This window comes from Macaca thibetana, chromosome 9 (genome assembly GCF_024542745.1).
Source record: "Macaca thibetana thibetana isolate TM-01 chromosome 9, ASM2454274v1, whole genome shotgun sequence".
NCBI classification, from domain to species: domain Eukaryota; kingdom Metazoa; phylum Chordata; class Mammalia; order Primates; family Cercopithecidae; genus Macaca; species Macaca thibetana.
In genome coordinates, this window is record NC_065586.1 from 83,836,928 (window position 1) to 83,849,342 (window position 12,415).

Below are 12,415 nucleotides of genomic sequence, written 5' to 3' on the forward strand. Positions count from 1 at the left end.
TTATCTTGTATACAACTCTTGGGCTAATCTTGTTAATATTCTTTATTTGACCTAACACTGTCGATTCATACCATATTTAAAATTGAAATACATTACCTGTATTTAGAAATTGAGACCTCACATAAACAGCTGTATTTCTAGCTGCTTTTGAAATTTCAGAGGATCTTCCAACACTTGGCTCACATTCCTGCGTGACAAAAATCAGCTGGAGTTGTGTAATGTCTGACCTGTCTCTGTCAATGAACAGATTATTCATTGCCATTTCTCATCTATTTTTGAGACTGTAACTTTGATTCTATATAATTCATAGAATTAGTAGTCAGACCTGTATACGTTAGTTATTACATTATTTGTATATGTATAGACTGCTTTAGACAATATTGTAGAGTGTTGTATGTTAATTTTATCAGTTAAAATGTGCTGTAAGATCATTGTAGAGATCTTGTCTCTAATTAACAGGATTCATAAAGAGAAAACAAGGGAGAGAAATCATCCAGATTGAAAAGACCTACATAGTGCCAAGCACAATAAAATAAAGCCTATACTAGGCAAATTATTATGAAATTTGTTTTAGGACATCAGAAATAAAGAGAATATCTAAAAACTTTTTAGAATCACTTAGGAGGGCTTAGGAATATGAATAGCATCTAACTTGTTGGCAGTAGAATTAAAGGTAGAAGGTGGTAAAACATCAGCTTGAAAGTTCTGCATTCAGCCTATAATTCTGTATCCAGTTAAACCATCAATCAAGTGTGAAAGTGGGGGGAAAAACTGAAGGACTAAAAAAATGTACTCATGAAGAACATTTTTTTTGGACATTACTAGAAGATGTGGTTCAACAAAACAAGAGAATAAACCAAGAAAGGAAATAAAAGAGCTTCAGTAAACACAGAATCCCACTCAGAAGCAACAAAGGAGAAAGTCCCAGGATGACAGCTGTGACACAAGCTGAAAAGTTACCAGTTTTGATTGGAACAGGAGATTAGAACTTCCGGGAAAATAATCAAACTGATAGATGGACGTTGAAATATTTGGAGAAAAATGTAATGGATTCTTACAAAACTAAACAAATTAGGAAAAGGAAACAATTACTAGCATTGGTTGATTGAGTTAACCCAAAATTGTGATATTGCTATTTTAGGGGAATTAAGATAAGTGAAACGTATGTGTGGAGTACTACTAGTTTTGTAAGTCTCCTTTACCATAGCAGGAAATCTGTAGTTAATAAATCTATAAGAAGCAGTATTAAGAATAATATTTTAAAATACCTAATTAAATACGAGGAAAAAGAATCAGAGTAGTTGAGGGTGGTTGCATCTGGGGAGAAGCAGGAATAAAGGTTTGAAGATAAATAGGGCCAGAGATGAGTAATTTTGTTACTGTGATATTTTATATATGTGTGTGTGTGTGTGTGTGTGTGTGTGTGTGTGTATAACATACACTTCAGTAGCATTAACATTTAGCATTCAGTACATTTACATTGCTGTGCAGTTGTCACCACTGTCCATCTCTAGAATTTTTTCATTATCTCACATTGAAATGCCGAACCCATTAAATAATAACTCCTCATTGCTCCTCCTCTTAGTACCAACCATTGTTCTACTTTGATCTCTATGTATTTGACTATTCTAGGTACCTCATATAAGCGGAATCATGCAATATCTTTTTGTAACTGGCTTATTTCACTGTCTTCAAGATTCATCCATGTTGTAGTGCACATTAGCATTTCCTTCCTTTTAAAAGGCTGAATAATATTCCATTGTATGTATATACCACATTTTGTTTATCCAGTTATTCATCAATGGACACTTTTGACTGTTGTGAATAATGCTGCTATGAATATGGGTATATAAATACCTGTTTGAGTATCTGCTTTCATATCTTTTGGATATGAGATTGCTGGATCAAATGGTAATTCTGTGTTTAAATTTTTGAGAAACCACCATACTGTTTGATACAATGACTGCCCAATTTTACATTACCACCATCACTAGGGTTCTGAATTTGCCACATCCTCACCATCACATGTTGTTTTGTTTATGTTTTTTTGTTTTTATAATAATGGCCATCCTAATGGGTGTGAAGTCTCATTGTGGTTTTAATTTGCATTTCCCTAATGATTAGCGATATTGAACATTTGCATGTGCTTATTTGGCCATTTGTATATCAGCTTTGGAGCAATGATGTCTCTTCAAGCCTTTTGCCCATTATGAATTCAGTAGTAGGACTTTTAAATTGTGTTTTAGAAGTTCTTTGTATACTCTGGCTGGGCACGGTGGCTTATGCCTGTAATCCCAGCACTTTGGGAGGCCAAGGCAGGTGAATCATGAGGTTAGGAGTTCGAGACCAGACTGGCTGGTATGGTGAAACCCCATCTCTACTAAAAATACAAAAATTAGCTGGCGTAGTCAGGCGTGATGGTGCACACCTGTAATCCCAACTGTTGGGGAGACTGAGGCAGGAGACTTGCTTGAACCTGGGGTGTGGGGAAGTTGCAGTGAGCCAAGAATGTGTCACTGCACTCAGCCTAGGTGATAGAGTAAGACTCCGTCTTGAAAAAAGAAAAAGAAAAGGAAGTTATTTGTATACTCTGAATATTAATCCCTTATTGGATATGTGATTTGCAAATATTTTCTCCCATAAATAATGGGTTGCTTTTTCACTCTGTTGATTGTTTGCTTTGCTGTGCAGGAGCTATTTAGCTTGAAGAAATCCAACTTGTCTGTTGTCTTTTGTTGCCTGTACCTTTGGTGTCACATACAGGAAATAATTGCCAAATTCATACCATGAAACTTTCCCCAATGTTTTCTCCTAAAGGTTTTTATAGTTTTAGCTCTCACATTTAGGTGCTCCATCCATTTTGAGTTAATTTTTGTATATGATGTTATGTAAGAGTCCAGCTTCACACTTTTAGATGTGAATATTTAGTTTTCCTAGCATTATTTGTTGAAAAGAGCATCTTTTCCCCATTGAATAGTCTTGGCACTCTTGTTGAAAATTATTTGACAGTAGATGCAAGGGTTTATTTTTGGGCTCTCTCGACTCTTCTGTTGGACTATATGTTTGTTTTCTTTATTCCAGGACCACACTAATTTTAGTACTGTAGCTTTATAGTAAAATTTGAAATCAGGAAGTATATGTCTTGTGTATTTATTTATTTTTTGAAATAGCATCTGGCTCTGTTGCCTAGGCTGGAGTGCACTGGCACAGTCTTAGCTCACTGCAACCTCCACGTCCAAGGTTCAAGCAATCCTCCCACCTCAGCCTCCTGAGTAGCTAGGATTGTAGGTGCATACCACCATGCCCAGCTAATTTTTGTATTTCTTATCGAGACAGTGTTTTGCCATATTACCCAGGCTGGTCTCAAACTCCTGAGCCCAAGCAATCTGCCCTCCTCAGTGTCCCAAAGTGTTGCGATTACAGGCATGAGCCACCGTGCCCGGCCCCAACTTCTTATATTTCAAGATGGTTTTGGCCCTTCAGGGTCCTTAATGAGTTTTAGGATGGCTTTTTTTTTTTTTTTAACTTTCAAGTTTAGAGGTACATGTGCAGGTTTATTACATGGGTAAATTTGTGTCATTGTTTTTTGTTGTATAGATTATATCATCACCCAGGTATTAAGCCTAAATACCCATTAGTTATTTTTCTTGAGCTTGCCTCCTCCCACCTGGATTTTTTTTTTAATTTCTGCAAAAAACTGTTGGGATTTTGGTAGGGATTGTATTAATCTGTAGATTGCATTGAATAGTATTGACATCTTAACAATATTAAGTCTTTTAACCCATGAACACCAGATGTCTTTCCATTTATTTACATATTCTTTCCTTTCTTTCAGTGATGTTTTGTAATTTTCAGTGTATAAGTATTTTACCTCCTTGGTTAAGTTAATTCCTAAGTATTGTATTCATTTTGATGCTCTTGTAAATCTGTTTTCTTAATTTCCTTTCCTAATTGTTCATTCTTAGGGTACAGAAACACAACTGATTTTTTTTTTTTTTTTTTTTTTTTTTTTGAGACGGAGTCTCGCTCTGTCGCCCAGGCTGGAGTGCAGTGGCGCGATCTCGGCTCACTGCAAGCTCCGCCTCCCGGGTTCACGCCATTCTCCTGCCTCAGCCTCCCGAGTAGCTGGGACTACAGGCGCCCACAACCGCGCCCGGCTAATTTTTTGTATTTTTAGTAGAGACGGGGTTTCACCGTGGTCTCGATCTCCTGATCTTGTGATCCGCCCGCCTCGGCCTCCCAAAGTGCTGGGATTACAGGCGTGAGCCACCGCGCCCGGCCACAACTGATTCTTTGCACATTAAAATTGTGCCCTGCTTCTTTGCGAACTTGCCTCATTTAGTGTGTTAGGAAGTGTTTCCTCATCCAGTTTTGGAAAAACTTTGGGAAAAAATGGTGTTAGTTCTTTAAATGTTTGATAGAATTCACAGATGAAAAATCACATCTAGGGCTTTTGTCTGGAATTTATTTATGTTATTATTGATTTAGTCTTGTTACTAGTTATAGGTCTGTTCAGATTTTCTTTTTTTTTGTGATTCAGTATTAGTACATTTTGTGCTTCTTGGTATTTCTCCATTTAATCTAGATTATCTAATTTGTTGGCATATAAATTGTTCATAGTACTATCTTATCTTTTTTTTAAACTCCTGTACAATTGATACTAGTGTCTCCACTTTCATTTCAGATTTTAGTAATTTGAATCTTCTTTATCTTAATATAGGTAAAGCTTTGTCAATTGTTAAAATTTTTTCAAAGAACCAGTTTTTGGTTTCATTGATTTTTCTCTGTTATTTTTCTATTATTTATATCATCTCTAAACTTTGTTATTTCCTTCATCCTGCTAGCTTTGGGTTTATTAGTTTGTTCTTTTTCTAGTTCCTTAAGATTTGAAGTTAGATTATTGATTTGCGATCTTTTTCAATGTAAATGTGTACAACTACAGATTTCCCTCTTAGGACTGCTTTTGCTGTTCTGTAATTTTTGGCATCTTGTGTTTTTTTTGTTTTCATTTATTTCTAAGTATTTTCTAAGTTCCCTTGTGATTTGTTCTGTGTTTAACAGTGTATTTTTTAATTTTCACAGTTGGTGAATTTTCTACTTTTTCTTCAGTTACTGATTTTATTGATTTTCAGTATCATCCTGTTGTGATAGGAGAAGATATTTTATTTGGTTCCTTTTTTTTTTTTTTTTTTTTTTTTTTTTTGAGACAGAGTCTTGCTCTGTCACCCAGGCTGGAGTGCAGTGGTGCGATCTTGGCTTACTGCAACCTCCGCCTCCTGGATTCTAGCGATTCTCCTGGTCTCAGTCTCCCGAGTAGCTGGGATTACAGGCACACGCCACCACACCTAGCTAATTTTTGTATTTTTAGTAGAGACAGGGTTTCACCATGTTGGCCAGGCTGATCTCGAACTCCTGACTTTGTGATCCACCCGCCTTGGCCTCCCAAAGTGCTAGGATTATAGGCATTAACCACCTTGTCTGGCCCAGATCCTCTATTTTCTTACTTACATTCTGACTGGGTGTTTTTTTTTGTCCATTATTGAGAGTAGGGTATTGAAATGTCCAGCTGTTATTTCAGAACTATTTACCTTCAGTTCTGTCAATTTTTGCTTCATATAATTGGGTGGTATCTTATTAGGCATGTAAATGTTTTTGATTATTATATCTTCTTGCTAATTGACACTTATTGACGTGTAATATCTTTTTCGTCTCAACCTTTTTTGATTTAGTTTGTCTAATGTTAATGTAGCTACCTGCAGTCTCATTTGGTTATTACTTGTATAGAATATCTTTTTACATCCCGTATTTGTGTCTTTGGATCTAAAATGAGTCTCTTGTAGATAGCATATACAAGCTCTTATAGGTTGTGTTTTTCTTATACATTCTGTCAACCTCTGCCTTTTGCTTGCAGAGTTTTATCATTTACAATTAAAGTAATTATTGATAAGGATATAACTGCTGCCATTTTGCTATTTATTTTCTATATGGCTTACAGCTTTTTTGTCCCTCATTTCCTGACTTACTGGCACTTGTGTTTAGTTGATATTTTGTAGTGAAGTGTTTTAATTTCCTTGTTATTTCCTTTTGTTTATATTCTGCTATTTTCTCTCTCTCTCTCTCTCTCTGTGTGTGTGTGTGTGTGTGTGTGTGTGTGTGTGTGTGAGATTGCCATTGGGGGTTACATTTAATGCCCTGAAGTTCTAATACTGCAAATTCAACTTATACCAGTTTACTTTCAATAGCATACAAAAATTCAGCTCATAAGATTCAGTCCCTGCTCCCTTCCAGTTACTGATGTCGTAAAATTACATTTTTATGTATTGTGTGTCTAAAAGCATAGACTAATAATTGTTTCTTAATGCAGTAGTGTCTTAAATTATGTGGAAAACAAAAAGTGGAGTAGTAAACCAATGTTACAATAATGCTAGCTTCGGTAATTGCTCGTGTATTTATCATTTCTCAAGATCTTTATTTCTTAATACAGCTTCAAGTTACTGTCTAATCTCCTTTTATTTCAGCCTGAAAGACTCACTTCAGTGTTTCTTGAAGGACAGGTCTAGTCATAATGAACTCTCTCAGCTTTTGTTAATCTGGAAATGTCTTAATTTCTTCATTTTTAAGGACATTTTTGCTAGATATTGTATTCTCAGTTGACAGGCATTTGTGTTTGTTTGTTTGTTTCCTTTCAGGATTTTAAATATATCATCCCACTGCCTTCTGTCCTTCAAGAGTTCTAATGAGAAATCTACTGATATTGAGGATCCCTTTTTATGTTACAAGATGCTTCTCTCATTCCATGTTCAGGATTCTCTTTGTTCATAGTTTGATTATAGTCTATCTCAGTTTTTCCTACTTGGATCTCTGAATTTTTCCTACTTGGAGTTAATTGAGCTTCTTGAGTATTTATATTCATGTCTCATCAGATTTGGGAAGTTTTTGATTAATATTCCTTCACATAATCTTTCTTGCCCCCTTTCTCTTTTTATGCTGGGATTCCCAGAGTGTTTGTGTGTTGGTCCACTTGATTATGGTGTTCCACAGGTCTCTTAGGCTCTTGTCTTCAATTTTCCTTCAGTTTTTTTTTCTGTTCCTCAGACACATGGTATTTTCAGTTGTTCTACCTTCCAAGATTACTGATTCTTCTGCCTGCCCAAATTGGCTTTTGAATTCCTCTAGTAAATTTTTATTTCAGTTTTTGTACTTTTCAGTTCCAGCATTTATTTTTTGATTTTTTTATGTTTTCTATCTCTTTATTGATATTTCAGTTTTGTTTCTTGACATTATCCATATCTTCCTTTAGCTTTTTGAGCACCTTTCAACATTTGTTTTAAAGTCTATGTCTAGTAAGTGTCTGCCATCTGATCTTCCCAGGGACAGTTTCTGTTAATTTATTTTTTTCCTTTTGGCCTATACTTAATGCTTTCTTTGGGGTGGGTTTGTTTTTTTTTTTTTTTTTTTTTTTTTTTTTTTTTTGGTATGCCTTGTGATTTTTGTTGTTGTCAAAAACTGGAATTTGAATCTTAAAAGAGTGGCAACTTTGGAAATGAGATTTTTCTCTTTTCTCTAGGATTTGGTATTTTTTTTTTTTTTTTTTAATTTATTGTAGAGTATTTCTATGCTGGGTGTAATCTTAAGATCTTCTTGGCCTGTGTTTTTCGCTGGGCATGTATAGTGACTCTCTAAATTGCTCTATGTATGCAGTTCCTTTGCAGTAGTATCCTCCTTAAATGTTTGGCTCCTAAAAGGCAAAATAAATGCATAAATACATAAATAAATAAATCAAAGGGGTGAAATAGCTCTGGATCTTTAAATCCCCTGGAAATTTTTTCAGCCAATGGCAGTTGAACAGTGATAGTCTGCCTCTGTGTCACATTTTGATCAGAAGCGGCAATTAGTGATCAGAACACAGATTCCTGATATTTGGAGGGTCAAGTCTTCGTTGCCAACCTTGACTCTCACAAACTGTATGCAGGGTCCTCTAAGAACATGTGCATGGTTGCCTGCTATGAGAGTGGGTGATGGGGTAGCCACAACTGCACAAAGAGCTGAAATGGACTGAAACTAACTGTGATTTACCATTCAAGCCTTTCCTTAGAAATTGAAAGCCTGAATAGACTCCAGAGTTCCAGAATCACAGATTCTGCTTGCAGTTGTCTAGGTAGGGAGATGGGTGCCTGGTATTTCTTATTCTACCATCTTTCTTTGACTAATTTTTTTGTTGTTGTTCTTGAAATGGAGTCTTACTCTGTTGTCCGCCCAGGCTGTAGAGCAGTGGTGCGACCTCGGCTCATTGCAACCTCTGCCTCCCGGGTTCAAGCAATTCTCCTGCCTCAGCCTCCCAAGTAGCTGGAATTACAGGTGTGCGCCACCATGCCTGGCTAATTTTTTGTATTTTTAGCAGAGACATGGTTTCACTGTGTTGGCCAGGCTGGTCTCGAACGCCTGACCTCAGGTGATCCACCTGTCTCAGCCTCTCAAAGTGCTAGGATTACAGGTGTGAGCCACTGCGCCCAGCTCTTGGACTAATTTTTTATTCCAAACTTTTTTTTAAAATCATTTGAAAGGTATATGTTTATTATTTTGTCAAAAATAATTTTAAAATGTATTCTTGAAGCTATCTGTTTCATAGGAACTGTGAAGAAAGTAAAGAAACTAAAAAATAAAGACAGATTTTCTCACCCTGCTTAAGGGTGCATCTCGTGCTAGCCTTTTGCAAGTATCAGGAAGTGTAACCTGCAGGGCTTTGGGCCTGCATGGTCTGAGTGCTACCCCGTGAGTTTCAGAAGGCGCAGCAACCGGTATACCTGAAAACCATCTCTGCTGGGGCCGGTACCTGGTGTCCCCACCTACATGGGTCATTGTCAGGCCCAGGGCAAGCCTGCTGTGCTGTTCCTTCCCTATTCCCTCAGGGGTGGGATAGAGAGCACAGTGGCCTCCCAGGGAGGTAGAGGCTGCTCCAGACTAACAATCAGAGGTGCCAGTTCTTAATCCCCAAGACCGCCAGTCTTCACAAGTACATACTGAGGTCTGTGCTGTTAATGCCCCACTACTGCACTCTCTTGAGTAGCCCCACATTCTTGTGCTTGTTTCTTTTTTCTGCCCTCTTTCCTTGCCCAGGTAAGAGGTCTGCCCATACGGGATATTTTGCAGCATGCGAAGCTTTTTAAAAAGTTAGGCTTATTGAAGTATAATTTATACACAAGAAAGTAAAAAACAAACAAACAAAAACTGTTCTCAGATCTGTGAGTCTTTCATTAATGAGTCTAGATGTTTACATATTGAAATTATTTGAAGTAAGATATGTGTGTATTAGAAAGATTTGTAGTCTAGATTATCCAAGTTTTGGGAGTATTACCTCGCTGCTTTTATCTACTTTTTTAGTCTCTACTTTCCAAGTATCTATAGGCAGATTTTCCCATTTCCCTTTGGAAAGTGCTATTTTCTTGCTTTTTTTCCGCCTTTCCATTGTGTCAGACTTATAAGGCAATCAGCCAACTGTGGGCATGAAATCCTTGGGAGGAAAGAGAAGGAAGTGGGAGGGGCAGCCATGGTGAATGTTTCCCTTAGTCAAGTTATTTGAGAGAACATAACCTCATCCCCTTTTTAAAATGTTGTAATACTTTCTTTTAAATAGGTTGTTAAATCTCCTGCAAGTCTCTCAGTTGCTCACAGTGGTAGGTAAGAAGTTATAAAGTTCAAATATTAAAGGGAGCTCACAAAAGAGCATGGTTTCACCAACCCTCACTCAAAACAAAATTATGGGAAAATGCTGTAAAAGAAACCAGAATTCTTGCTTGCAAATGATAGAAAGTGACTCTGATTTACCTAATCAGAAAGGAATTTTTTAAAAAGTATTAGGTAGGTCATCGTTTGAGAACAAGACTTGGAAGATAGGTGGAAGCTAAGGGGGAAACAAGGCATGGCCACAAGGTTTCAACAGGAACAATCTTCTTAGGACTTTGCTGCTTGGACACTTGGTGTAATAGGTACTGCCACTATGCCTCGAAACTGGTGACTGTGCTCATTAACTCAGCTCCTCTGGTGATCTCTAGAAATAATCTCTGACTCTCCTGTACCTTGTCCTCACTAGGATTTGGTATCCACAGCAAAAAGACCTATGAATAGTTGGTATCAGGCCTGTACATGTGTTAAGAGAAAGATGAGGAAAGAAGTACCTGCTTCTAATCTCTTGAAATTATCTCCAAATTGGAATGGTATTTTGATTGCCTAACAGCCTGAAGATAACAAATATCCCCTACAAATTTCTCCTATTTTACCCTCTTCCCAACTATATCTATAATTTAAAGTTTCACGTATTCTTTTGAAAACTGTTTTCATCGTTTACCCACTTTTTAAGAAAAGCAAATGGGAACATACTACCACTGTTCAGCCCCTTTCAAAAATTTTTTGTCTGAGGAATCTTCCATATTGTTGTGGATATCTACCTACCTGATTCTTTTATTAAGAACCTTTTATTTCATTTTATGATCATGCTATAATTAACAGGCCCCATGATGAATATATAAGTTGTTTCCAGTTCTTTTTTGTCATTGAGAACAGTTCACATATGTATCTTGCTGTCTTTTCCAAGTATATTTTTAAGGCAAATTGTTAGCAGTGGAGTTGCTAGGTCCATTGCATCTATGGTTTAAACTTGTGCCTTCAAAAATGATATTTTATGTACTTACTGTTCAAGAGTGCTTCTTCCTTCTATCCCCACTAACCTTGGCAAACTGAATAGTTTCAAACTTTAACTTTTTATAGCTTGTTGGCAAAAAATGCTATCTTGTTATTTGATTGTGTTGTTTTAATTGTGAGGTTTAGCGACTTTTTGATGTATTGGTCTTACGTACTTTTTGATGTGTGTGTATGTATATAACTGACCCTATTTTCAACTTATTTTTCTTTTAGGTTGTTTGTATTTTCCTTAATGATTTTCAGGAAAACAATTTTATTCTTTCTTCAGACAGTTGTCTAATGTTCTACCTGTCTTGCCATTTGAATTTTGTGACTACAAAATACAGATGAAACAATAATATCATAAAGAACTTGGTGGGTTATCTTTTGTTTTGCATTATTGATTGTTTATTAACAAATATTCTTCAAAAGTCACCTTTCTTAAATTAGCAAGTAGAAAATGCTTTTAATAAAGAGAAATGTTGTGTGCCCACTACTCCTGACTTACTGAATCATCTTCTCTTGGATAGAGAAGGTAAAAGTGAAAAGGGAATTTAAGAGTTCCTGCCTTTTTCCTTGTCTTTAGCATTATATAACTGTTTAATGTGTGGGAGTCTAATTTCTATTTTCTTTTTTGAGACAAAGTCTCACTCTGTTGCCCAGGCTGGAGTGCAGTGCCTCAGTCTTGGCTCACCGCAACCTCTGCCTCCCAGGTTCAAGCAATTCTCCTGCCGTAGCCTCCTGAGTAGCTGGGACTACAGGCATGTGCCATGATGCCCAGCTAATTTTTGTATTTTTAGTAGATATGGGACTTTACCATGTTGGCCAGCTGGTCTTGAACTCCTGACCTCAAGTGATCTGCCTGTTTTGGCCTCCCAAAGTGCTGGGATTACAGGTGTCAGCCACTGCACTTGGCCTAATTTTTTTATTGTTCTTTTTGGTATGAACATTCTCCCCTCCAAGCCTTTCGTTTTTACTATTTTCACGTTCCTTTATATATGCTGCTGTTTTGTTTCATTTGTGGTTCTCTCTCCCCGTCCCCTTTTTTGGCTATTATAATATATATATGTACCTTTTAAATCTGAGCTTTGAAGGTAAATTCACTGCAGCTGTGTTGGTTGATTTTAGGTAATTTCTGTATTTCCTCCTTTGTCTTTTTAAAACTAGAGTCATTTGTAGTTGTTTATACAGAATTTTAGTTTTTAAAACCACAAGTCTCTCATTATAGGTTGAGTTATGAATTCGTAGCCTGTTATTCAAATGAAGCTTTTGAAATCTGTTTTACTGATCTGTATCATATCTAACTACACCAGTATTTCCTTCCTTGTCTGACGTGAACTCTAAAATTATGTGAACACTTTCTCCCTGTTTCCTGGCATTTCCACTCAGACTTGTTCCTCATTCTTAGTTAGAAATATATCCAGAATTGTAGTTTCTTTCTAATCTAATGACAGAAGCAAATTAATCAAGCATAGCAAGAATTTATTGGTAAACTGCATGTAGTTGAAAATACGTTTAGTGTATATTTTGACAGTTGTGAAGTCTCTGATTTTTACTGTACCTTTTCTCCGTTCCAGTTTTATGCTCTATTCTAGGGATGTACCCATTTCTACTACCTGACTAGGAAGCATGTGTATTGTATCCCAGTAGATTTTTTTTTTCCCATAGATAAATACTTCTAGATATCTGTTATCCAGTGTAGGTAGCCACTAGCCACATGTAGCTATTTATGTTTAAA

The 12,415-nt window shown here is 36.6% G+C and overlaps 1 protein-coding gene across 1 annotated transcript in view; it reads left to right on the top strand.

Moving 5' to 3' along the window:
• Positions 1-12,415, top strand: part of PTEN (phosphatase and tensin homolog) — a 103,968-nt gene that overhangs the window by 41,353 nt on the left and 50,200 nt on the right. The gene's annotated exons all lie outside the window — the stretch shown is intronic.